This window comes from Homarus americanus, unplaced genomic scaffold (assembly GCF_018991925.1).
Source record: "Homarus americanus isolate GMGI-L3 unplaced genomic scaffold, GMGI_Hamer_2.0 scaffold48406, whole genome shotgun sequence".
Classification (NCBI taxonomy): Eukaryota; Metazoa; Arthropoda; class Malacostraca; order Decapoda; family Nephropidae; genus Homarus; species Homarus americanus.
Genome location: NW_024753828.1, coordinates 4,234,319 through 4,261,735, shown reverse-complemented (window position 1 = coordinate 4,261,735; position 27,417 = coordinate 4,234,319). Strand labels below are relative to the sequence as shown.

The following is a 27,417-nucleotide window of genomic DNA, read 5'->3' as shown; positions in this document are numbered from 1 at the left end:
GGGGTGTGGTGAGTGGAGGCCGGGGTGTGCTAGTGGAGGCCGGCGTGGAGTGGAGGCCGGGGTGTGTGTGGGGTGGGAGTGGAGGTGGGGTGTGTAGTGGAGGAGGCGTGGTAGTGGAGGCTGGGGTGTGGTAGTGGAGGCCGGGGTGTGGTGTGGTGGCCGGGGTGTGGTAGTGGGCCGGGGTGTGGTAGTGGAGGCCGGCGTGTGGTAGTGGAGGCCGGGGTGTGGTAGTGGAGGCTGGGGTGTGGTAGTGGAGTCGGGGTGTGGTAGTGGGGTCGGGGGTGTGGTAGTGGAGGCTGGGGTGTGGTAGTGGAGGCCGGGGTGTGGTAGTGGAGGCCGGGGTGTGGGGCCGGGTGTGAGTGGGGCGGGGTGTGTGGTGGAGGCCGGGGTGTGGTAGTGGAGGCCGGGGTGTGGTAGTGGAGGCGGGGTGTGTGGAGGCGGGGGTGGTGTGGTAGTGGAGGTGTGTAGTGGAGGCCGGGGGTGTGGTGAGTGGAGCCGGGGTGTGTGGTGGAGGTCGGGGTGTGGGTAGTGGAGGCCGGGGTGTGGGTAGTGGAGGCCAGGTGGGGTAGTGGAGGCCGGGGTGTGGTGGTGGAGGCCGGGGTGTGGTAGTGGAGGTCGGGGTGTGGTAGTGGAGGCCGGGGTGTGGTAGTGGAGGCCGGGATGTGTGTGGTAGTGGAGGCCGGGGTGTGTAGTGGAGGCCGGGGTGTGGTAGTGGAGGCCGGGTGTGTGGTAGTGGAGGCCGGGGTGTGGTAGTGGAGGTCGGGGTGTAAAGCCACCAGTTTAATATAGATGGAATAAGGAAAATGAAGTTCTTAGTTATATGTGTGTGTGTGTGTGTGTGTGTGTGTGTGTGTGTGTGTGTGTGTGTGTGTGTGTGTGTGTGTGTGTGTGTGTGTGTGTGTGTTGTCAGTAGTCCCTCAGTGTCATTATTCCCTCCCCCTGTGCCCAGTGACGCGTGACTCCCTCGTTCCTCCCCCCTCCCTCCTCTCTTCCCTCTTCCCGTTCTCCTCTCCCTCCTGTTATTATTGTATCTTACTCCTCCTCACCCTTCATTCTTCCTCATCTTGTCTCTCTCTCTCTCCTCTTAGCCTCTCGGTCTGTACATCATTACTCATGTCTCTCTTGTTGTTTTGGTTGTTGTGGTTGTTAGGGATCTCAGTTAACTTGTTTACCGCCACACACACACACACACACACACATGAAAGAACTAAATTCATAAACAAACTAATAAAAAAAAACCTCAGCACACCATTCGATTATTTCCTGGGGGTCAAGTCAGGTCACGTTAATAATTCTCAGACTTTGACCTGAGTGGAAGAAATGACAGGTTATCAACACGTAATCATCTCTGACCTTGTTTCTTCCACCTGGAAAACTCCTAATGAAGAGGACTTGACTAATGAAGAGGACCTGACTAATTTACCTGTGATGAGCGACCTATGATGACACCTGTTTGTGCTAATTACTTCCCGTCTCCTTGTGGTGTAGTGCTGTTGATGATGTTGTTGATACTGAGCTTGTTACGAGGCTGCCACCCTCCACCCACACCACCCTCCACCAGCCACACCACCCTCCACCAGCCACACCACCCTCTACCAGCCACCACCCTCAGCCACCTCCACCAGCCACACCCTCCAGCCACACCACCCTCTACCAACCACACCCACCCTCCACCCACACCACCCTCCACCCACACCACCCTCCACCAGCCACACCCCCTACCAGCCACACCACCCTCCCACCACCTCACCACCCTCCACCCACACCACCCTCCACCACCTCCACCCACCACCCTCCACCAGCCACACCCCTCCACCCACCCCTCACCCACCACCCTCCGCCCACCACCCTCCACCCACCCCTCACCCACACCACCCTCCACCCACACACCCTCCACCAGCCACACCCTCCCACCCCACCAACCTCCACCCACACCACACCCTCCACCCACCACCCACCACACCCTCCCCCACCACCACCACACACTCTCCCCCACTACCCACCACCCTCCACCCTCCCCTCACCCACCACACCCCTCCGCCCACTACCCCATACCCCACAATTCATGTTAAGCTCTCGTTCTCTTTCTCATCGTGATTCTCTCAATCATTTATATTCACATGTTGTTTAGCCTCGTCCTTCCCACCCCATATTTATTGTTCCTCCCCCATGCGCTCACCCGCCCATGGGTCTCACACCCAATAACGGATGGACTCTCTTCCTCCGCCCTCCTCCTCCTCCGTCCTCCTCCTCCGTCCTCCTCCTCCTCCCGTCCTCCTCCTCCTCCCGTCCTCCTCCCGTCCTCCTCTCCTCCTCCCGTCCTCCTTTCCTCCCTTCCTCCTCCTCCCTTCCTCCTCCCTCCCTTCCTCCTCTCCTCCCTTCCTCCTCTCCTCCCTTCCTCCTCCTCCTCCTTCCTCCTCCTCCCTTCCTCCCTTCCTCCTCTCCTCCCTCTTCTCCTCTCCTCTCCTCCCTTCCTCCTCTCCTCCCGTCCTCCTCTCCTCCTCTCCTCCTCCTCCCCCCTCTTCTCCTCTCCTCTCTCCTTCCTCCTCTCTCCCTCTCCTCCTCGGAAGTAACAATGCGAGGCAAATTGTGTCTACTTGCGCTTTATTGTTATACTCTTTCACCCCCTCTCTCTCTCTCTCTCTCTCTCTCTCTCTCTCTCTCTCTCTCTCTCTCTCTCTCACTTCTCCCTCTTTCTCTCGCCACCCATCACCCTCCTCACCTTCCCTCTCTCTTTCCCTCCAACCATTACCCTCCTTTTCCCTCCATTCCCTCCTCTTCCGTCCACTTCTACTCCCTCATACCCCTCCCTCAACCCCCTCACACCCTCCCACCCCCTCCTCGCCCCCTCACCCCCTCCTCTCCCCCTCATGGTCCACTGTGTGATTGTGTTAAGACTCTGAGTGACAAGTGTAGGAAAATATTCGATTACACGACTAAAATTTATGCTGTTACATTCATCTGTGTGCGAGCTGCCTCTTGTTGTGGCTATATTACTGCTACTACCACTTGATGACCTGTTGTGGCTATATTACTGCTACTACCACTTGATGACCTGTTGTATTGTTTGTGTTTTTTTGTTTTTTTGTGTTTTTTGTGTTTTTTTGTGTTGTTTTTTTGTTGTTGTTTTTTTTGTGTTGTTTTTTGACCTGTTATTCTGCTATACCTTGCCTGTGTGTTACTCTACACTCACGACCTGTTGTATATTATCTGATGCTGTTGTATTGACCTGACTGTTTTTTACCTTGACCTGTTGTGGTATATTACTGCTACTACCTTGATGACCTGTTGTTATATTACTGCTACTTGACCTGTTGTGTATTTTTTGTGTTTGTTGTGTGTTTGCTGATGGTTGTATATTCTCTACTCTGTGTGTGTGTATTTACTACTACCTGACTGTTGTGTTTGTTGATATTACGACTTGTGACCTGTTGTTTTTGCCTTGTGACCTGTTGTGTATTTCTGCTACTCGTGACCTGTTGTTATTATTACATGATGACCTGTTGATTTATGATGACCTGTTGTTGTTATATTACTGCTGTGACTGTTGTATTTACTTACATGATGACTGTTGTTTATTAGTATATGTGATTTGTGCTATTTACCATTGTGATGTTGTATATATGTCTTGTACTGTTGTATTTCTACTACTGATGACCTTTGCTATATTACTGACTACATTGATGATGTTGTATTTCTACTCCTGATGACCTGTTGTTATTTCTTACCCTTGACTGTTGTATATTACTACTTGATTGTTGTTATATTATTTGATATGTTGTCTATTATTACCCTTGATGACCTGTTGTGTATATTCTGACTGATGACCTGTTTGGCTATTTTTTTACTTTATGACTTATCCACTACTATATGACTGGTGGCTATATTACCACTACTATATGACTGATGGCTATATTACCACTACTATATGACTGGTGGCTATATTGGTGACACTTGTGGCTATATTACGCCAGTAGGGGGACAGTAACAGGGAGGAGAGGATGGGTTCAGTCCCCACAGTGATGGCATCAGAGGAGGTCAATTTGGCGTTAGATGTTATCCAGCTTCCTGCACATGGAGTACTGTGTCTCTCTCTCTCTCCCCCATACAATTATGATATTATCCTCTCTCTCTCTCTCTCTCTCTCTCTCTCTCTCTTTTCTCATCCATCATTGCCTCCCTCACTGTCCTCCTCCACCAACAGTTCCTCCTACATTGCCTTCTCCAACAACAATGCCTCCCTCACTCTCCTCCTATAATGCCTCCCTCTCTCTCCTCCTACAATGCCTCCCTCACTCTCCTCCTACAATGCCTTCTCCAACAATGCCTCCCTCACTTTCCTACAATGCCTTCTCCAACCATACCTCCTCCAAGTATGCCTCCCTCACTCTCTCCTCCTCGTCAGATTTACAATGTGTATTTATGGGATGTGTGAAGCAGTGGCGGTGGAGGGCGTCCTGTCAATTACAGATCAATTATGGTGATAAGTCAGCAGTTCCCTCCCCTCCCTCCCTCCCTCCTCCCTCCCTCCCATATATGTTCTCTCCCCTTTCATAATTACGTCCTTCCTCTGCCTACTTTCTTATTCCTACTTCCTTCTTCCTATTCCCAGTCATCCTACACATTAACACACACACACACTATTACTACTATTACTACTACTATTTTTTTTACGGGAATTACGGGCGCAGGTCACTGACCCACATCGGGGCCTGGGGGAATGTAATAATAATAATAATAATAATAATAATAATAATAATAATAATATAATAATAATAAATAAAGAACAGAAATAAAAATAAAAAAGATCAAGAGTGAGAAACAATATATGTATGTTGTGTTGTCAATAGTAAGAGAAACAATTGAGACCCTGCAATTGTGTGTAAATGAGGCAGAAAGTCAGATCAGCAACCTGGGACTTGGTCACAATTTTTGTGATGCCATATGGCAGCAGGGTCTACCATTAGACAATGCATTATGCTTCCAATATCTTCCCAGGCGGTAGTACCTCCCTGTTTGGTAGCTGCCTACTACTATTACTTTGCTGTCACTCGGAATCGAGTATGACGATCATCCAGCTATGATATAATGATATGAGTTATTAAGGATGTCTCCTTCATTGGTGAGTTCTGAGGTGCCGAGAGGCCGATAATGGACCGGCAGAGTCGTTCACAGATGTTGCATGTGTGGAGAGCTACATCTAGTGCGGGAGGGGCGGCAGCAGCGTCTTTCCAGTGTTGGCGCTTGTCTGCCTCGGTTTGCAGTCGGGCTAGCTCGAAAGTATTGACACCACCTTGTGTGGTGCTCCTCCAAGTCTTACGATGTGGAGTAATCGACTCCCAGGTGAGGGGGTCGATTTGGCACTTTTTCAGGTTTGTCTTAAGACTATCCTTATACCTTTTCAATTGCCCGCCGGCATTATGTTTACTATTCGTTAGGTAACTGTAAAGTAGCTGCTGTGGCAGTCTACTGTCGTCCATGTAGGTAACATGGCCAGTCAAGTAGTTGTTAATGGATAATGGTAGCCTCGATGCTCCTACAGTTGGTGTCAGCAAGAATACTGGCATTTGTTCTCTTGTCTTCCCAACGAACTCGAGGATGGAATTTCGACTACGTTGGTGCAAGTTTCAAAGTGCCTTGAGGTGCCTCCTGTATGTGACCCATGTCTCGCTGCCATATAGCAGGGTGGGAGAACCACTGCTCGATATACGTGCTACTTTGTAGATAATTTCAGCTCCCCAGCTGAAGACACGTATGGGTCTGCCAAAGGCTCGAGATCGATCTGATCGATGTTGAATCTTCATAGATGTCCGCGGTGGTGGACGGGTGGAACCGGATACTGAAAGTGGGTAACATTAGAGAGGGTAGTACCGTTAAGCTGGATGGATGGTGGAGGTGTGACTGAACCAGGGGCAGGCCGAAGAGGAATCTGAGTCTTACATACATTCTCCTCAAGGCCGAAGTGTGCATACGCAGCTGCATCGGCTGTTCAGGATCTGTAGGATGCATTCAGTGTGAGCGACAAGGGTGAGGTTGTCCGCACACTGAAGTACAGTAATGAAAGCTGCCGACACCTTTGTTCCTGCCTGGAGTTGTCTTATGTTGAAAATGCCCTTCATCCAGTACTGAATGTCCACCCAGCCAGCTAAATTGGCATTGGCATGAGCAAGGCAGCCAAGAAAATGGAGTTGGTGCCAATACACGTCCTTGTTTTATCCCCGTTTGGATGGGGAAAAACTCAGACTGTGTGCCGTTGTACAGGACACTGCCGTTCATGCCATTGTGGAGTTGCCTCACAGTGGCAATGAATTTTGGTGGGCAGCCAAAAAGATTGAGGGTTCCCCATAGGGCTGCCCTGTTGACCAAGTCGAAGGCCTTGGTTAGGTCAATAAAGGCCATGTACAGGTCACGACTGTTCTCTGCACTTTTCCTGTATCTGGCGGGCAACAACGATCATGTCAGTGGTGCCACGTGATGGTCTAAAGCCACATTGAGATTCTGGGAGGAAGGTATTCACCTCAAGAAGAAGTCTGTTTTGAAGGATTTGGGCTATAATCTTGCCAGCTACGGACAGCAGCGAGATCCCACGGTAGTTGCCACAGTCTAACCGGTCTCCCCTGTTCTTATAAATATTGATGATGGAGGCGTCTTTAAGAGCTTGGGGATTTTCCTTGTCCCATATATTCTCCAGGAGAGGTCCTCCTGCTTTATACACCTCGGCTGGGATTCCATCAGGCCCTGAGGCTTTGTTATTTTTCATTAGTTTAATGGCAGTAGTTACCTCATCCGAGGATAGAAGATATCTATGGTGGGTCAGCTCTGGATGCTGAGGGACCTGCTGGGTAGTCAGGGCATCCACATCGGTGTTTTGATTGAGCACCGAATAGTAGAGCTCTTTCCAGCACTGAAGGAGGCCTTCTTCGTATTTAATTAGGGAATTACTGCCGGATGAGCAGAGGGAGGCTTCGCCATGAGTGATCGGCCCATAAAATGATTTAGTGGAATTCAAAAATTAGCGCATCTTGTGTTGATCTGCAAGTTTTTGCGTTTCACGTGCTATATTTTTAAACCAGCCATTCTTTTGATTGAGAAGTTTGTGCTGGGCCACCGCTTTCTTCTTGCAGAAGGTATCAGACTGAGGGTTGTTTTGCCAGTCAGTTACAGCAGCATGTTTGTCATCGGAAGTACATTGATTTCTTGGTCATTCTCATCAAACCAGTCCTGGTATTCTCGATCTAGCCAAGGGTCTCTGCAGGTTTTTGTCATGACAGTGTCGAGAATACCTCTTTGGGCACTAGGATTTGGGTTGTTTATCAGCCCATGTTCGAGCTGTTCTCTGAAAGATTATGCTACCGCTGGATCTTCCAGACGCTCAGTGTTAAAACCTTGTAGCCTTCGCTGTTTTGGGGCTATGTGAAGTGAGAGCTTGCCTGACAAGCCGGTGATCAGTGTCACAGTGGTCTGAGCCACGCATGGCTCAGGTGATAGGACATCTCGGCGATCTCTCTCTGACAATGATGTAGTCAATGAGATGCCAGTATTTGGATTGTGGGTGTTGCCACGAACCCTTGAACTTGGTGGCCTGCCTAAACAAGGTATTGGTGATAGTGAGATTGTGTGCTGCACACTTGTTGAGGGGGAGTAGGCCTTTGGGATTACATTTGCCTAGTCCACATCTCCCTATGATTCCTTGACAAATTTCGGCATCTCTGCCAACTCTAGCATTGAAGTCACCAAGGAACACAACCTTATCTTCTGGGGATAGAGGTTAGCACTCTGTCAAGGTCGGCGTAAAAGGCCTCCTTGATGTCATCCTCTGCATCTTGTGTTGGGGCGTATGCACTGATGAAAAGTGGACTCAGAGTGTCATGAGGCGCTCGTTGATGCATTGCCAACTCCATAGATGCGGTTTCTCTTCACAGCAGGCTTACCCTTCCAGAAGAAGGCATAGCCAGACCCCCGTTCTGTGAGTCGACCCTCGTCTGGGAGCTGGGACTCACTAATGGCTGAAAGGTCGATGCTATACCTAGCCAGCTCTTTTGCCAAAAGGGTCGGTTCATCTTTCAGGACACTCATCTGTGCCTTTATCCAGAAGGGTCCTTACATTCCATGCAGCGACCATAAGAATTTATATAGTTTGTTTTTTGGTATGATCTGTGATTATGATTGTGTTTTCGACCGCAGAAGGATGACCTTGCTGGGTGCGGTCGCCCACTCAGGTTGGTTCTTTTGGCAGGCTGTGTTTAAGGCACCTTTCTCAAGCCCCCCCCCATGTGGGGTGAGCAGAGTGGCTTCTCGAAAGGGCTGCTCAGTCGCACAGACAGGAACTGATTGCACTGCTGCCTAGATCCCAGTGCATAAACGACCATCTTAGCTGTACCGCCATGTGCAGAGTTGTGACTAGAGACTCCCGGCAATTATCTCTGCCTGTCCCCGTCGCCACTCTTCTATCGCCATACGACTTTTGGGGGTATAGGGGTTTTGGTGATGAGAAGAAGTATGATGAGTTGGATAATGGCTGCGCGTGAGTTGATTTATGTGGGGAGGCGGGAGTGCAGGCTGGAACCACGCATCTTGGCTCTCCTTTACCTGATCCAGTGATGCAACACACACACACGGCCCGGGACAGGAGGCCCTCGAGGCCCCTCTTGTAACATTTACTTAAACGTCACTTAATCTGGAGAATGGACGACGCCTTGACACACCCCATTTATCCCTCGCCATCCTAATTTGATCAGTGGAGGGGGACAGTTAGCACCCATCTGCCTCCCTGCCTCCCCCCTATTGAGTGTTTCCTCATGTTGAGTGTGTGACTCGCCTCCCCCTGTTGAGTGTGTGACTAGCCCCCCCTGTTGAGTGTGTGACTCCGCCTCCCCTGTTGAGTGTGTGACTCGCCTCCCCCTGTTGAGTGTGTGACTCGCCTTCCCTGTTAGTGTGTGACTCGCCTCCCCTGTTGAGTGTGTGACTCGCCTCCTCCTGTTGAGTGTGAGCTCGCCTCCCCTGTTAGTGTGTGACTCGCTCCCCCTGTTGAGTGTGTGACTAGCCTCCCCTGTTAGTGTGTGACTCACCTCCTCCTGTTGGTGTGACTCGCCTCCCCCTGTTAAGGTGTGACCTGCCTCCCCTGTTGAGTGTGTGACTCGCCTTCCCCTGTTGAGTGTGTGACTAGCCTCCCCTGTTGAGTGCCCCCCTGGGGTGTGACTCGCTTCCCCGGGAGCGGGTAGTTTGTGATAATAAATATGGAATGTGTGTAGGGTGTAGTACAGTGTGTGTATTTTGAATGATGTGTAGCGTGCAAAAGGTTGACTGTGGAGGATGTTTAGGATATAGAATTTGTAGTATGTAGGATGTGTAGGGTGTGTAGTGTGTAGGATTTGTAGGATGTGTAGGATGTGTAGTGTGTGTGTGTGGTGTGTGTGGTTGTGGGATGTGTGGGATGTGTAGTGTGTGGGGTGTGTGTGTAGGATTTGTGGGATGTGTGGTATGTGGGATGTGTGGGTGTGTGTGTGTGGGTTGTGGTGTGTGGGATGTGTGGTGTGTAGGGTGTGTGTGTGGGGATTTGTGGGATGTGTGGGGTGTGGTGTGTGGGATGTGTGGGGTGTGTGGGATTTGTGGGATGTGTGGTATGGGATGTGTGGTGTGTGGGATTTGTAGTGTAGGATGTGTGGTGTGTGGGGTGTGTAGTGTGTGGGATGTGTGAGTGTGTGGGGTGTGTAGTGTGTGGGATGTAGTGTGTGGGGTGTGTAGGATGTGTAGTGTGTGTGTAGTGAGAAGGAGAACAAAATGATGCTTCATGTTGTGGGCGCGGACAAGTGGTTGTGCTCCTCCTCAACCAGCCCCTGGGATGGACGGCACCTATTAAGATGATCCCAGTACCACACTGTTTCCTATGACCACTTGGCCTAAGGGGTAATTCCCCTTGGCCAGGATGCTGTGCTCTAGGCTCTTGTCATACCCAAGTGGTGATTTTGACGATGGAATCCGGAACCATTGCTCATGTATGGGTGTGTGGACCGTCTAAGTTATTGCCTTTATGGATTAACTGTCACTGTGTCTCTCTCTCGCTCATAAATGGATGTCTCAGATAAGCACCCAGTTGGATATTTTTGCCTCAGTTGCTGTATTTGTTACGGTTACTCATATCTTGCCGGGGTGGTCGAGAGCCTGAGTGCTTCCTCCTAGATCGATTCGATGTCCTTTTAGTGTGTGACGTACGATCATCGAGTGTTTACCAACGAAAATATTGAACAGTATTAAGATGATATTGAAAGTGGGGAGTATTTAGTAGTTTGAAACATATCTTAGCGGGAAGAAACTTGGTATTCTGTTGTTTACTTTTTATATCTAAGGACATAAATACAGTAGAAATTAAAAAAAAAACAATATTATGTTCATTTACGTATTGTAGAGTCAATGTGGGAGGGTTGGTTTTCGAGTTGTCTAATCCTCCCAGTGTTAGTACAGCTCTGGGGACACATCTTGTAATTCCACTCATCCATCCCAGTCTCTCCTTTACCCTCAGTTTACTCATTATTGTCAACCAGCATCAATTCTTCCCTATTCATTTTCCAAGTATTCCTCTAGCCCACACACAAGCACGAGGACACGTGGCTTTGTACCAACCTTTTTACTCAAACTATAACAAAAGGGATAAACAGCAATGGAATGAAATGAATTTGATGAATGAGAGAGAGACCCTCGCCATCCCAGACAATGACTGTCTAGGAGTGTCTGTCCATGCTTCCTGTTTATGTCTCTGTCTATACTTCCTGTCTCTATTTCTGTCAGTTAATGTTACTTGTTACTTTAAGATATAAATTATAACATATATTTATTTATTTTCGTCTTGTTCTTTCAGACTTGGTGAAGCGAACGACCAACGGGAACCAACTGACTGACTGACTTATTGTGAGGTTAGTTTTGTTGATTTCAGGGGCAGAGGGGCAAGCAGGGAGCAGGCAGGGAGGGGGGAGAAGCAGGGAAGGGAGGCAGGGACATTATTCTGGGACACCCTATATAAGTTGGGTTAGGTTAGGTCTTCCCTGTTATCCTCGTAGGCTCATGTGCCATTGTTGGGAGCATCTCGTCACGATTCACTCCAGGTATCAACACAACAGAGGAATGATGGCGTATTCCTTTCAGTGTTCTTGTATTTTTATTAATATTGTTGATTGTTGTGATGGCTTTTTTTTACTACACCGGATCCAGGAGGGTAAGTGCCCGAACACCATACCCAGCCCACAGTGCCCTAACACTATACCCAGTCCACAGTGCCCCAACACTATACCCAGCCCACATTGCCCTAACATACCCAACCCAGGCCCAACACTATACCCAGCCCACAGTGCCCGAACACCATACCCAACCCACAGTGCCTAACACTATACCCAGCCCACAGTGCCTAACACTATACCCAGCCGTGCCACCACCCCAGCCCCAGTGCCCTAACACCATACCCACACAGTGCCTAACACTATACCCAGCCCACAGTGCCCCAACACACACCCACAGCCCACAGTGCCCGAACACCACCCAACCCACAGTGCCCTAACACATACCCAGCCCACAGTGCCCCAACACCACAGCCCACAGTGCCCTAACACATACCCAGCCCACAGTGCCCTAACACCATACCCAGCCCACAGTGCCCTAACACTATACAGTCCACAGTGCCTCAACACTATACCCAGCCACCGTGCCCCAACACTATACCCAGTCCACAGTGCCCCAACACTACCCAGCCCACAGTGCCCTAACACTATACCCAGCCCACAGTGCCCCACTCGTCCTTGCAACACTATACCCAGCCCACAGTGCCCTAACTGCCCAGCCCAGTGCCCCAACACTATACCCAGCCCACAGTGCCCGAACACCATACCCAGCCCAGTGCCCGAACACCACCCAGCCCACAGTGCTAACACATACCCAGCCCACAGTGCCCTAACACTATACCCAGCCCACAGTGCCCCAATACTATACCCAGCCCACAGTGCCCGAACACCATACAGCCCACAGCCCTAACACTATACCCAGCCCACAGTGCCCTAACACTATACAAGCCCACAGTGCCCTAACACTATACCCAGTCCACAGTGCCCCAACACCACACCCAGCCAGTGCCCTAACACTATACCCAGCCCACAGTGCCCCAACACCATACCCAGCCCACAGTGCCCCACACCACACCCCCACAGTGCCAACACCTGCCCAGCCCACAGTGCCAACCCCAGTCCACAGTGCCAACACCACCCAGCACAGTGCCTAACCTACAGTTGCCCCAACACCATACCCAGCCCACAGTGCCCAACACCATGCCAGCCCACAGTGCCCCAACACTATACCCAGTCACAGTGCCAACACCACACCCAGCCCACGGCCCTAACACTATACCCAGCCCACAGTGCCCCAACACCATACCCAGCCCACAGTGCCCTAACACCATACCCAGCCACAGTGCTAACACATTCCAGCCCACAGTGCCCTAACACTATACCCAGCCCACAGTGCCCCAACACCATACCCAGCCCACAGTGCCCCAACACCATACCCAGCCCACAGATGAGAGCCCGCATGGTATACATAAATGGCAGCCATGAGTTGTCTGGTACAATATTGCCTGGCACTGTGACTAGAGTCCAGGCTTCAGTGTGGCAGTAATGTTTGAGGTTCTGAGGAAGTTTGCCGTGGCTATCTCATTGGGCGCCAGTGGGGGTAGGTGGTGGGTATGGCGTGAGTGGGGGTAGGTGGTGGTGTGTGGCGCCAGTGGGGGTAGGTGGTGATGTGTTGATGCAAGTGGGTGGTGGAGTGTGGCGCGCTAAGTAGGGTTAATAATAATAATAATTAACGGTTTTTGAAAATTTCTGCAGCCGAGGCTGAAAATATACATTGGACATATATGACTTAATACATACATTGGTGGTTTAACAAAAGCCTTCATTAGAAAGGTAAAGGAACATACAGTGAACATACAGATTAATGTGGGTGTTGAACAGCAAACATGTAGTGTAATAACTCCCTCCCAGATGGTGTTAGGAGGGCCTCACGTGGTGTAGTAGTTCCCTCACAGATGGTGTTATGGGGACCTCCGTGGTGTGTAATTCCTCACAGATGGTGTCATGAGGGACATCACGTGGTGTAGTAATTCCTCACAGATGGTGTCATGAGGGCTCAGGAATTCCCATCACGTGGTGTGGTCCTCACAGATGGTGTTATGGGGGCCTCACGTGGTGTGGTAATTCCTCACAGATGGTGTCATGAGGGACATCACGTGGTGGAGTAATTCCTCACAGATGGTGTCATGAGGGCATCACGTGGTGTCAATTCCTCACAGATGGTCATGAGGCCTCGTGGTGTGTTTCACAGATGGTGTCATGAGGGACATCGTGGTGATAATTTCACAGATGGTGTCATGAGGGATCACGTGTGTGGTAATTCCCTCACAGATGGTGTTATGAGGTGTGACGCCAGTGGGGGGTAGGTGGTGGAGTGTGGCGCTAGTGGGGTGCGTGGTGGGTGTGGCGCCAGTGGGGGGTGGTGGAGTGTGGCGCTGAGTGGGGGTAGGTGGTGAGTGTGGCGCCAGTGGGGTGTAGGTGGTGGAGTGTGGCGCCAGTGGGGGTAGGTGGTGGGTGTGGCGCCAGTGGGGGTAGGTGTGGAGTGTGGCGCCGGTGGTGGTGGTGGGCAGCCGGTGGGGGTAGGTGGTGGAGTGTGTGGCGCTAGTGGGGGTAGGTGGTGGAGGGTGGCGCCGAGGGAGAGTAAGTGGTGGAGGGTGGCGCCGGCTTCGTGGTAGCGGCGCGGGTGTTGGTGGTGGCACCGAGCGCCACTCGCCTCACTCGCTAGCTGTCCGTCGCTACTTACCATTGTCGCTACTTTACCCTGGCGTGGTACACAGTATAGGATGGTTGTGTGGTGGTGGTGGAGGAGGACTCTTGAGTGCACCGACGGAAGTGTTGGCGAGTGTAGTATTTAGCGCCAAGCTGAGCAGCAACCCCTACGACCCCAGGTAAACATTTCCGACCCCCTACAAGCTGAAATTATCGCCCTTGCCCCCTCAAAGTTGAGATAGTCGTCCCTGCCTTCCTACAAGCTGAGGTAGGCATCCCCGTCCCTCCTACAAGCTGAGGTAGCCATCCCCGTCCCTCCTACAAGCTGAGGTAGGCATCCCCGTCCCTCCTACAAGCTGAGGTAGCCATCCCCGTCCCTCCTACAAGCTGAGGTAGCCATCCCCGTCCCTCCCTACAAGCTGAGGTAGGCATCCCCGTCCTCCTACAAGCTGAGTAGCCATCCCCTCCCTCCTACAAGCTGAGGGTAGCCATCCCCGTCCCTCCCACAAAACTGAGGTAACCATCCCGTCCCTCCCTACAAGCTGAGGTAGCCATCCCCGTCCCTCCTACAAGCTGAGGTAGCCATCCCCGTCCCTCCTACAAAACTGAGGTAACCATCCCCGTCCCTCCTACAAGCTGAGGTAGCCATCCCCGTCCCTCCTACAAGCTGAGGTAGCCATCCCGTCCTACAAGACGGGTAGTCGACCCCCTGTACAAGCAGTCAAGTGAAGGACGTCCACATCCGTCTTAGCTGGAAGGTGGAGGCGTGAGAGGGAAGTAGTCATGATATAAGACCGACTTAGGCTTGACCAGCGGGATTATGGGGATGCCAGCTCACTCACTCACAGGAAATTATATCACCAACAAGTGTAATCCGTGGGTGTTATGTGTAGATTATTCAGTGTGTGAGTTATCTACATGCTGATCCTAGTTCTCAGAATATATAATATCGAAGTCTGTTGTATTTTCTACCGTAAAAATTTGGTAGTTCTTTAAGAAGTTAGAAAGTGCTTTACCAGTATCTTGGTGGTGAAAGATATGGTGTTGTTTAGATGGTGTGTATATCATCACCACAACACGAGTGACGCTGGTAACAACACTCACTTGTATATTCAAGAGATTTCAATGTGAGTCTTGGCTCTGTAGCAAGTGAGTCTTCCCGGTCGCCTCCCGACAGTGGGCGTGTAACTCCGCCCCTCTTTCCCTTCTCTACCAATGGTGCGTCAGCTCACTGCTCTTTGCCCACTATTCCAGCTGCCCCGCCCCCTCTGGCCCTTCCTAGCTCCGCCTCCTGCGCCCTCTGAAGCTTTTCCCCTCCTCCTTCCCCCGTGTTGCTCCCTTCTGATCCCTCCTCCTTGTTTCCTCCTTAAGACCCCCCTCACCTACCCCATCTTTCCCCGCTGCTTGTTGCCCCCCACCTTGTCTCTCCCCACCGCCTTGTCTTCGCCCTGTAGCCTTCCCTTATATTATTTCTTGTAGCCCTTCTAGCACGGCCCTTGTGAACCTCAGTGGCTGGTGGTCATGGCACTGTTCTTTACATCACCCTCCTCCTCCCCTCTGCTTTCCATGTCCTCCCCTCCCCCCCCCCTCGCCTCTGCCTCGCTGATTCACCACTATAGTGTACCCACACCCCCTAGGACCAAGGCATGTGTGCAGATTAACGGGAGATGCATAATTTGAGGATAGAGTTAATGGCATTCTTATGTGAATCCTGGGGTGGGTTGCGCCATTCTACCACGTCGGGAACTTTTACTTATACCAATGGCAACAGGCAGGATGTTCTTGCCCTCAGTGTGGTGTTTGGGGGTGAGGGGGGGATATCTGATGAGATAATACATTCTAGCTTCCCTGGAATGTCTGGAAACCTTACTCCCCCAGGCAAGAAGTGGATTCTTCCAGGAGTGTTGAGGGGCAGGGATTGGTAACAGTATCATTCCGGCACACGGAGCGCTACGATTGGTCAGGCAGTGTGCGGGCTCATGCGGATTCGACGCAGTGATGGTTGAGGTCGTGCTGTTTCTTTAGTCCCTTGTAAGACCTCCCAGTGACAACAGTACCTTGTCCAATCCCCAAAAGTATCGTGTGAAGAATGGCCTCTCTACTCCCATTAAGCACATTTTCTATTAGTCTGCCGAATTTCCCTCAAAATAACAACTTTGCCTTTGAGAAGCGACACTTACGACTTTTACAGCTTCTCACCTTCACAGCTCTTCATTGGAACAGTGACTTAGGTGAGTATGTTAAGCTCTTGCAGTGAAACTTTCTCTTCAGTTTTCACCAATTTTTTGGGGGTCCTCAACCAAAATTGGAAATCTTGTACAAATTTTGACCACACGAGATATGTTTGATAAAAGTACATATTATAGGGAAACTTATTGTACTGAAAATAACATTATGGTAGTGACCTTTAAGAAGAAGTAGTGAACCTCAAGACGTTTTTAGGATTTTCTTGTCGTTTAGAAAATTTTTTGTGTGTTACTGATTTGTGGTGGACGACACTGTTTATGTTTGTGAGGCTGAACCTTTGTCCAAGAGGCTGACCTTACACTGTTCTATGTTTGTGGGGCTGATGCCACTGTCCAAATTGTGGGGCTGACCTTACATTGTCAAATTTGTGGGGCTGACCCTTGTCCAATGTGGGGTGACCCTACACTGTCCAAATTTGTGGGGCTGACCCTTACACTGTCAATTTGTGGGGTCACCTGACATTGTCCATTGTGGGGCTGACCTTACACTGTCTAGGTTTGTGGGGCTGACCCTGTGTCCAAATTTGTGGGGCTGACCCTTACACTGTCCAAATTAGTTGGGGCTGCCTTACATTGTCCAAATTTGTGGGGCGTACTTGTCCAAAATTTGTGGGGCTGACCCACTTCGTGGGGCTGACCCTTGCACTGTCAAATTTGTGGGGCTGACCCTTACACTGTCCAAGTTTGTGGGGCTGACCTGACTGTCCATGTTTGTGGGGCTGACCACACACTGTCCAAATTTGTGGGGCTGACCTGACACTCCATGTTTGTGGGGCTGACCCTGACACTGTCCAAGTTGTGGGGCTGACCTGACACTGTCCAAATTTGTGGGGCTGACCCTTACACTGTCCAAATTTGTGGGGCTGACCCTTACACTGTCCAAATTTGGCCAGGCTGACCCTACACTGTCCATGTTTGTTGGGGCTGACCCTTACACTGTCCAAATTTGTGGGGCTGACCCTTACATTGTCCAAATTTGTGGGGCTGACCCTTGCACTGTCAAATTTGGGGCTGACCCTTACACTGTCCAGATTTGTGGGGCTGACCCTTACACTGTCCAAATTGTGGGGCTGACCTGACACTGTCTCGTGCTGTATTACTGCTCTGACCCACTGCCTTGCCTGTTGTCACCTGTCATGTCTCCTGCCATGCATCCTGTAGCTCTTATCACCTGGCATGGCTCTGTCTGCCTATGTGTTCTTATCACCTGTTACTGGCTCCTTATCACCTGGCATGGCTCTTGTCACCTATCATGGCTCTTGTCACCTGTCGGCTTTCGTCACCTGGCATGGCTCTTGTCACCTGTCATGGTTCTTATCACCTGTTATGGCTCTTATCACCTATCACGGCTCTTGTCACCTGTCGGCTTTCGTCACCTGTCACGGCTCTTGTCACCTGTCACGGCTCTTGTCACCTGTCATGGTTCTTATTACCTGTTATGGCTCTTATCACCTGGCATGGCTCTTGTCACCTGTCACGGCTCTTGTCACCTGTCACGGCTCTTGTGACCTGTTATTACTGTACCCACCTGCCATAAATTATCGCAATGATTATTTAACAAAGTCTTATTACTTATTTGATGTACAGAAAACTTTGTGTGTGTGTGTGTGTGTGTGTGTGTGTGTGTGTGCGTGTGTGTGTGTGTGTGTGTGTGTGTGTGTGACCCTGTTTTGTGATTGTAGGTTATATCCTGTGTTTTGAGGAGAAAAAGCGTATGTTAATCTACATCACGAAGATGCCGGAAAACCAGATTTTTTAGGCGAGATAGATTGTAAGAGTATGGAAACACAGAAGAAGGCAGAGCATTCCACAGTTCGGCTGTGTGAGGAAGGAAGGATGTACTCTAACGGGTTATTCTAGTGTGACCGACAGCCACAAAGAAATGGTGGACACCGCTGGCAAGACGTGTGGTACGAGCCCACGGCCTTGCCGGCGGTACACAGGATGCCAAATCCACCGAACATTGCCCGTTAAAGTCCCTGTAAAAGAGAGAGAGTGAAGCAACATTGTGGCGAAGAGAAAGGGAAGAAAGATTATCAACTAAAGGAGGAGAGTTAATAAGACGAAATGCATTTGATTCCACCCTATCTAACAGTTGGTCAGAAAAAGAGCCACCCCAGATATGAGAGCAGTACTCCAAGTTAGGACGAATGAATCCTTTATAAACTTGAAGCAACTGCTCAGGAGTGAAGTAGCTACGGGATCTGTACAGCATTCCCAGCTTTCGGGAGGCAGCTTTAGCAATGTTGTGGATGTGTGGCTTCCATGACATATGAGAGGAAATGATTGCGTCCTGAAATGTGATTGGTGGAAGATCTTCTATTTTTGAAAGTGTAATTGGTAAATACTGTGTTTTATTACTATTGAATTTAACCAAATTTCTACCTTCCCATTCGGAGATGCTGCACAGATCCGCATTGATAGATATAATGATATCAGCTCTAGAAACAGATCTAGTTTGAAATTAGGGGGAAGGGGAAAATGAGAAGAAGAGTGAAGAGTAGAATCATCAGCGTAAGAATGGATAGACTTATTCGTAGTGTGAAGTAAATCATTGATAAAAAGAAGGAAGAGATTAGGTGTTGTGTGTGTAGAGGTTGTGAGTGAAGGTTATACGCTTGTTATAGGTACAGGTGTTGTCTGGGGTTGTAATAATGAATTTTCACAACAATGAGGATAGAACTGACAGATTAGGGTTGTAATACATAACAAATTAACAACAGCGTGGAAACAAGTACAATACGCTGATGTTGGTTGCCAAATTAGGTTTTTTTTATTATTGTTTTGCTTTTATTTTTATATTTTTTAGCATTTATTTTATTGTATAATTTTTAAACATGTTATTTATTTATTGCCATCATTTATTTTACTTATTTTTGTCCTTTTTTTACTTATATATATTTTTGACGTATTATTGTCAGATATTTTTTCTATTTATTATTTTATTTTTAGTATTGTAATTATTTTGTTTATCGTTATATATTTGTAACTTATTATTTTATTGTTATATATATTTTTTTAAGTTCGTATTCCCTGTTAGTTTTGTGTAAGGATCAAGATGTCGTCTGTGCCTTTACTTGTGAGTATTTCTGAAACTGATTTTTTTAATTTGTCAAAACCTGATGACGTGAGCGCATGGTTAATGGTTAGGTTAGGTTACGGTTAGGTGAGTTACGTAAGAACTCAGTGGCTCCCCAATGTGCAGTTCGCGGACGTCAAACCATATTATAGAGGCCACAAAGGTTTGTTAGAAAATTGTGAATTATTTGGGATTCTTTGTAAGAGTGAATTTTAAAAAAAATATGTAATAACCAGATACAACTATATAGTTTGAGAGAGAGGGAGGAACTGCTCGTTTGTCGGAGTCTGTCGTGTACAGTACTTGTGTATTTACCCCACACCGGGCCCAGAGAGAGAGAGCCAGCCTTCTCACTGGGGTAAATACACACGTCCTGTCCAAGAGGAAATATAAAAAGTATGTAACTGGTAACAGACGTGTAGAACTGCAAACAACTGTGCAGTATATAGGAGATTTTTTTCCTTCTTGAATGTAGATCCAAAAGTTTGGCGCCGTCCACTATATTTACAATGATAAATGTTGCCCAGAGCCTACAAAGGTTGGGGACCGCTGCAAGTACGGTTAGGTTAGTTTAGGTTTAGGTTAGGTTAAGGTTAATTTAGGTTAGGTTACTTGGGACTAAAAACTCAAACAATTCAAGTGGATATTGTGAAAGATAGTGTGTGCACGGTCACCAGGACGACTGTAAGAGTGTGCTCGGTCACCAGGACGACTTTAGGAGAGTGTGCACGGTCACCAGAACGACTGAACGAGTGTGCACGGTCACCAGGACGACTGAACGAGTGTGCACAACCCTGGGACGACGCTGCCGTTAATGTGCACAGTCACCAGGGCGGCTGTAGGAGTATGCACAGTCACCAGGACGGCCGTAAGGTTGTACACGGTCACCAGGACGACTATTACGAGGTGTGTGCACGGTCACCAGAGACGACTGAACAGTGCACGGTCACCAGGACGACTGTACGAGTGTGCGGTCACCAGGACGACTGTACGAATGTACCACGGTCACCAGGACGACTGTACGAGTGTGCGCACGGTCACCAGAACGACTGTACGAGTGTGTGCACGGTCACCAGGACGACTGTAAGAGTGTGCTCGGTCACCAGGACGACTTTAGGAGAGTGTGCACGGTCACCAGAACGACTGAACGAGTGTGCACGGTCACCAGGACGACTGAACGAGTGTGCACGGTCACCAGGAGGACTGTACGAGTGTGCACGGTCACCAGACGGCTGAAGGAGAGTGCACGGCCGCAGACGGCTGTAGGAGAGTGTGCACAGTCACCAGAACGACTGTGGGTGTGCACGGTCACCAGGGCGGCTGTGGGGTATGCACAGTCACCAGGACGGCTGTAGGAAGTGTGCACAGTCACCAGGACGGCTGGCAGGGGGTGTGCACGGTCACCAGGACGAGCTGTACGAGTGTGCACAGTCACTTGGGACGGCTGTGGGAGTGTGCACGGTCCTGCAGGACGGCTGTGGGAGAGTGTGCATGGTCACCAGGACGGCTGTAGGAGAGTGTGCACAGCCACCAGGCGACTGTGGGGAGAGTGTGCATGGTCTGGGACGGCTGTGGGGAGAGTGTGCTTTGAGTCCTGCAGACTGGCTGTAGGAGAGTGTGCATGCTCACCAGGAGAGTGCACGGTCACAGGCCATGGTTGAGCATCGGATGAGACGTATTTAATAAGACATAATAATAGTAATGAGTCATTGAGATTATCATCATCATCATCATCATCATCATCATCATCATCATCATCATCATCATGCCTCAAAGTATTGGTATAAAAATATAAACAAGTAATTATCTGGCCTTTGTTCCTCAGTCACACAAACAGTTAGGTGATGGACAGCGGGTGAAGGTTGTAAACAGTGTTATAGATATATCTCTTGTAAGTGTCAGTATAGTATCTTAAAGCATTAATAAACCTCCTTTATGACGGCTCCAGGGGTGGCAGTTACGGTATGACATTATTCGCCTTCAGCTACGCCTACAGGAAGCTCACACGGGGTAACAGTTCACTCCAGCAGGACGAATATGTTGGTGACGCGAGAGGACGAGTGCCGTGTACCTCAAAGTTCCTCGTGAGTGCCGTGTACCTCAAAGTTCCTCGTGAGTGCCGTGTGCCTCAAAGTTCCTCGTGAGTGCCGTGTGCCTCAAAGTTCCTCGTCTTGGTAATCATATCCTCCACTTGTCTCTTAAACGCAGCGTTGGTCCCTATGTTAACTCTCTCGTCAGCACAACTCCCTCTCGTCTCGGCTTATTTCAGCTGCGCCACAACTCCCTCTCGTCTCGGCTTATTTCAGCTGCGCCACAACTCCCTCTCGTCTCGGCTTATTTCAGCTGCGCCACAACTCCCTCTCGTCTCGGCTTATTTACTACGGTTACTTGGAGCAGGGGTTTCCCAAGTACGTCTTCCCTTATCGTCTTCTCTGCGTTGTAGTTGATAAGGTGTGTAGTGGATGAGGCGGGTAGCGTGTTGTTGTGGTTATTGTATCACACCAAGTACTCGTGTCTTCTTCATCTGTCGTGGTTGTCTGTCTTGTGGGTAGTTATCAATTGCTTCTGTAGATAAACGTTGTGATTGTTACGTTGAAGAGTTCCCAGTCATTTGTTTCCTGTTGAAGGATTGGTATAGCCGTTAGGGATTATATCCATCACAGGCAGGTGTTGAGGGATTGATATAGGGATTATCTCTATCACAGGCAGGTGTCCGGCATTGAAGTCACCCAGGATGGAAGTCGAGGGTTGGTTAAACAATGATCTCACAGTTCCCAGAGTTATGACTTCATTATTTACTTGGGTAGGTTAGGGTTTGGGGGTTAAGTTAGGTTAGGGTTGGGTAAGGGTATAGGTTAGGCTAGTGTTAAGTTAGTGTTAGATTAGGGTTGGTTGAGGTTAGGTTTGGTTTAAGTTAGGTTAGTGTTAGGTTAGGGTTGGTTTAGGTTAGGTTAGTGTTAGGTTAGGGTTGGTTTAGGTTAGGTTTGGTTTAGGTTAGGTTAGGTTAGTGTTAGGGTTGGGTTTGGTTTAGGTTAGGTTAGTGTTAGGTTAGGGTTGGGTAAGGGTTGGTTTAGGTTAGGCTAGTGTTAAGTTAGTGTTAGGTTAGGGTTGGTTTAGGTTAGGTTTGGTTTAGGTTAGTGTTAGGGTTGGGTTGGTTTAGGTTAGGTTTGGTTTAGGGTTAGTGTTAGGTTAGGGTTGGTTTAGGTTAGGTTTGGTTTAGGTTAGGTTAGGTTAGTGTTAGGGTTGGGTTTGGTTTAGGTTAGGTTAGTGTTAGGTTAGGGTTGGGTAAGGGTTGGTTTAGGTTAGGCTAGTGTTAAGTTAGTGTTAGGTTAGGGTTGGTTTAGGTTAGGTTTGGTTTAGGTTAGTGTTAGGGTTGGGTTGGTTTAGGTTAGGTTTGGTTTAGGTTAGTTTTGGGGTTAGGTTAGGGTGATTAATGTTTTTTGGGGGAGAATCTTCATGTAATTAACGCCATGATAATAAAACATCAGGTAATGGCTGGGTAAAGTACACCTCTTTGGGAGTAAGATCAAAGGATACCTGGAGTGTCTACCTTACTGCAAACATCTGAGTGACATTTTTTTTACCTTAATTATTTTTTCACTGTCAACTTTAGATATCAAAATTAAGACAGTGTTTACAGCTATATACACCTGTTATATAAATCTTCCGTAATTAACACAACTGACTATTCTTACCATGTGGAGTAGTCGCGTGTTTGTCGTACGAAGGGAGTAGTCGCGTGTTTGTCGTAGGAAGTGTATCATAGTGTTTACAGTCATGGCAGTTTAATATAAGCCATCAAGTTTAATTAACCCTTGTGAATTATAGCCTTAATGTAATGGATATACCTGTAGATGTTAAGGTGTACTACGTCCACCACACCTTCAGGAGACTATAGTATACTTGGTCTTGAAAACATACAGTGGTGAGGTGTTTCGTTCCCTCGTTTGTGTTCCTCCCCTTCCTACTACTACTACTACTGCTCCCTCTGCTCAACGAACCTCATATCTACGTCTCAGTGATTCCTTTTGTTTTAGAATTTCCTCCTCTAATCTGTATCCTGTGTATCGTGTTAGGCGTCAGTGATGTGGTGTTGTCAGGCGTCAGTGGTGTGGTGTTGTCAGGCGTCGGTGGTGTGGTGTTGTCAGGCGTCGGTGGTGTGGTGTTGTCAGGCGTCGGTGGTGTGGTGTTGTCAGGCGTCGGTGGTGTGGTGTTGTCAGGCGTCGGTGGTGTGGTGTTGTCAGGCGTCGGTGGTGTGGTGTTGTCAGGCGTCGGTGGTGTGGTGTTGTCAGGCACGTCAGTCACTTCTGGAAAAAAAAATAAACCGTCCTTTTGGTTATTTAAGGCAGAAGACAAATCCTGATGGGAAGAAAGTCAGGTTGAATGAAGATCGGTGTTCAAGAGGATGTTACCCGTCATGTGTGTTGATGGTTTGTGGGAATTTAATATTGTTTTATTCTTTTCGGGCGTTGTGTTTGGTATTTGTAGTTTTACCATCCTCCACTTTTCAGTTTACTAACCGTTCGGGTGTTAGCTACGACTTTCATTGTCTGGAAACTGAAGGATCAAAGGAAACTTAAACTATACTTAATGGGGTCTCACTGAACAACGTCCATGTCGCATCTGACCCGGACGAGAAACATACCCGGGACACAGTAGTGAGAGGAACACATCGAATAAACCAGTTACAAATCTCATGAAGCGGAGAGGGAGGTGGGTGGGGAGGGGTGTACCGGTTTTCAGTAAGGCGCTGGTGGAGGCGAGTCGTCCCTAGTGTTACAGACATTGGTCACTGAAGAATCCTCATATGTTCCACGAGTACATTATGTCAGTGATATTAACCAAGTGTCAGTGTGTGTGTGGTGGTGAACAGAGAGAGGCCTGCGGACGGGGTGAGTGACGGCGCGGCGGGTAGGAGAGTGGAGCAGGCGAATATCGGGGTCATGTTTACGCGGCGGAGAATGGTAATAGTAGTAGTAGTAGTAGTAGTAGTAGTAGTAGTAGTAGTCAGTCAGTTTTTAAACAAAGATAGCCCAAAGGAGACAAGTAGAAGCTTCTGGTCATTGGGGTCCTTATGGGAGATTGGGATAACTAAGCAGGTAACAATGTGAAAACAAATCATGTACTGAGACTAGCGGCTCCTTTTCACAATACTGTACAACAAACATTGGTTAGCAATATAGAAAATCACTCCCTTTTATTTTGAATTATTTAGCATTTACTGGAATTCATCTACAGCAGGAAATAAGTTTTTATTATTATTATTATTATTATTATTTAAATTGACCGTTATTGTACACCAAACGCTACAAAATTATGTTTATTGCCTCTGGTGTCTTATTGATCCAGGTCCTTAATTCTTGAAGTAAAATATTCTTGATACAAACTGGACAATTATAAACACTAATATTAATTTAACCTTTTCACCAAAATAAACCCCACCATCGTGTGTATAATTTGTAGATTGTGTTAAGGCAGTGTACCATGATGGAGTAATCCAAATGACGGGACGTGAGAGTATCTTAAGTCCTTTGGGCCTCAGCTGGCAGACATTGGGCCTTCAAAGGAGTGGTAGTTACAGGAATAGCGAGGTTATCCTAAAACTATAGCTTGCGCTTGTGAGACCTCAATTGGATTACGCAGTTCAGTTCTGGTCACCGTACTACTGAGTGGATATAGAATCCCTAGAAAGCATTCAGAGGAGAATGGCAAGACTAGTCCCGGGCATTAGGAGCATTGAGCACAGAGACAGATTAAAGCATCTTAATTTGCACTCCCTCGAGAGACGCAGAGTGAGGGGCGATATGATCGAGGTGTATAAATGGAAGTCAGGGATAAACAAAGGTGATATAACAAAAGTACTCAAACTATCCAACCAGGAGCGAACTCGTAGCAATGGCTTTAAATTAGACAAATTTAGATTTATGCGCGAGATAAGTAAACATTGGTTTGGAAATGGAGTAGTGGATGAATGGAACAAGTTACCAAACATCATCATTAACTCGAATTCTCTGGATAACTTCAAACATACAGTAGGTTGGATGGATATATGAGCGATAGGGGTTGGGTTTAAACGGGGCTGCCCATTATAGGCCAGTAGGCCCGCTGCAGTTTCCTCCATTCCTATGTTCTTTCTGTAAATATATTTTATCGTAGCATAGCCTTTTTGTGCAGTGTTATTTATCACCGCCTGTAACACAGATATTGATGTTCTCTCTAGAAAATTAGTTTAGAGTTTTTCTGTGTTTCAGTAAAGCACAAACCCAATGTGGCCAGGCGATTACCCCGGCCAACCGTCCGTTCCTCAGGCTACTCCGACCTTGCGCCAGTGTCCTGCTGGCAACACCACTTACCCTTATATCACTCAGGCTGTTGCTGCTTGTAACCTAACATCTTCACTGCAATATAGTCATTATAGTTTATCAACCATTATAATGATTTTTTTCTTCAAATGAACGGCCTGAAACCCGGAGATCAATTACCCCGCGGAGCACACGCCAGCGTACGACATCCGGGAATATGTAGAGTTAAAAATAAATGACATACACCAAGGATTCTATACTGAAGGAGTATAGAATCTTTCCATACACATAGTTTAGAATTTAAATGAAAAAGAAATAACGTTTTAAATTCCCGTCAAACGTATTATTAACTTTCAGTATAAATCTTTCTCGCAGTCAAACACGCCATTAAAAAACAAACCGCAACTTATCTGCGGGAAGCCTCATCCGGTTTTGGGCGTGGCTATAGTTACTGTACCGGCTCCGTCGCTGAGATACCGAACTGTGTGGGGGAACAGGAGGAGTGTTAAGTCTTACATGATATCCCAAAAGATAAAAACCGTCAGATATAGACAGATAATAGAGATAAACACAAGATAACACCGTATTGGAAAAGGTAATACTTTATAACCTGACACTTGCATAATTTATCAATGTTTAACCTTTATCAGTTGTTTATCTCGTGTGGTTTACATATATTTATGGTCAGGTTAATACTGAGTGAAATATCCCTTACAACTAGAAGTATCTTTGCTGTAGGTTATTGGTATTGGTAGTTTTAAAGCAGCTATTTTTAAGTCATCATTGTAAAAGTAATCTACCTTACAGGTGAGCTAACACTCCCAGGGTAGGTTAGGTTAAGTTAGGTTAGGGGCATAAGTTTCATAGTATCTGGTGACAGTCAGGACTCCTGTCATGGGATCAGAAGGCTCCCCCCCCCACCCCTGGGCACTCGTAAGAACATAAGAATGGAGGAAACTGCAGCAGGCCTATTGGCCCATACTGGGCAGTCCCATTTACACCCAACCCCTATTGCTCATATAAGCATCCAGCCTATGTTTGAAGCTATCCAGCGTATTCGAGTTAATGATGATATTTGGTAACTTGTTCCATTCATCCACAACTCTGTTACCAAACCAATGTTTACCTATTTCACGCCTAAATCTAAATTTGTCTAATTTAAAATCATTGTTAAGAGTTCGCTCCTGGTTGGATAGTTTAAGTACCTTTGTAATGTCACCTTTGTTCAGCCCTGACTTCCATTTATTACACCTCTATCATATCACCTCTTACTCTACGTCTCTCGCGGGAGTGCAAATTAAGATGCTTTAACCTGTCTCTGTACTCAAGGTTCCTAATGCCCGGGATTAGTCTTGTCATTCTCCTCTGAATTCTTTCCAAGGATTCTATATCCATTCTGTAATACGGTGACCAGAATTGAACTGCGTAATCCAAGTGAGGTCTCACAAGTGCAAGATATAGTTTTAGGATGACCTCGCTAGTCTTGTAACTAACACTCCTTTGTATGAACCCAAGTACTTTATTAGCCTTGTTTCGAGCAAATACACATTGTTTACTTGGCTTAAGGTTCCTTTTTATCATTACTCCTAAATCTCTCTCGCAGTCGGATTTCTCAATGGTATCGTTGTTCATCTGGAATCTGGTTTCTCTGTTTACATCTCCTATACTGAGTACTTTACATTTGTCCACATTGAATTTCATCTGCCATTTTTCAGACCATTCGAAAATTTTTTAAATCTTCCTGTAGTTTTGCGGAGTCCTCGTCAGATTTAATAACACGTCCTATTTTAGTGTCATCAACAAATTTACTTATGTTGCTGTCTATGCCGATATTTATGTCGTTTATGTATATAATAAATAATAATGGTCCAAGTACTGAGCCTTGGGGAACTCTGCTAGTGACGTTGCTCCAATAGGATTTAGTGCCGTGTAGATATAAAGGACCTCACTTGGTCATGGAGACACCGGGTGGT

General features: G+C 47.9%; 1 protein-coding gene across 6 annotated transcripts in view; it reads left to right on the top strand.

Moving 5' to 3' along the window:
• The window catches only part of LOC121855574 (talin-2-like), a 178,305-nt gene that overhangs the window by 90,516 nt on the left and 60,372 nt on the right, over positions 1 to 27,417 (top strand). For all 6 annotated transcript variants that reach the window (XM_042350580.1, XM_042350581.1, XM_042350583.1 and 3 more), the window contains one exon: positions 10,856 to 10,910. The gene's annotated coding sequence lies outside the window, so the exon portion shown is untranslated. The remainder of the gene's footprint in view (positions 1 to 10,855; positions 10,911 to 27,417) is intronic.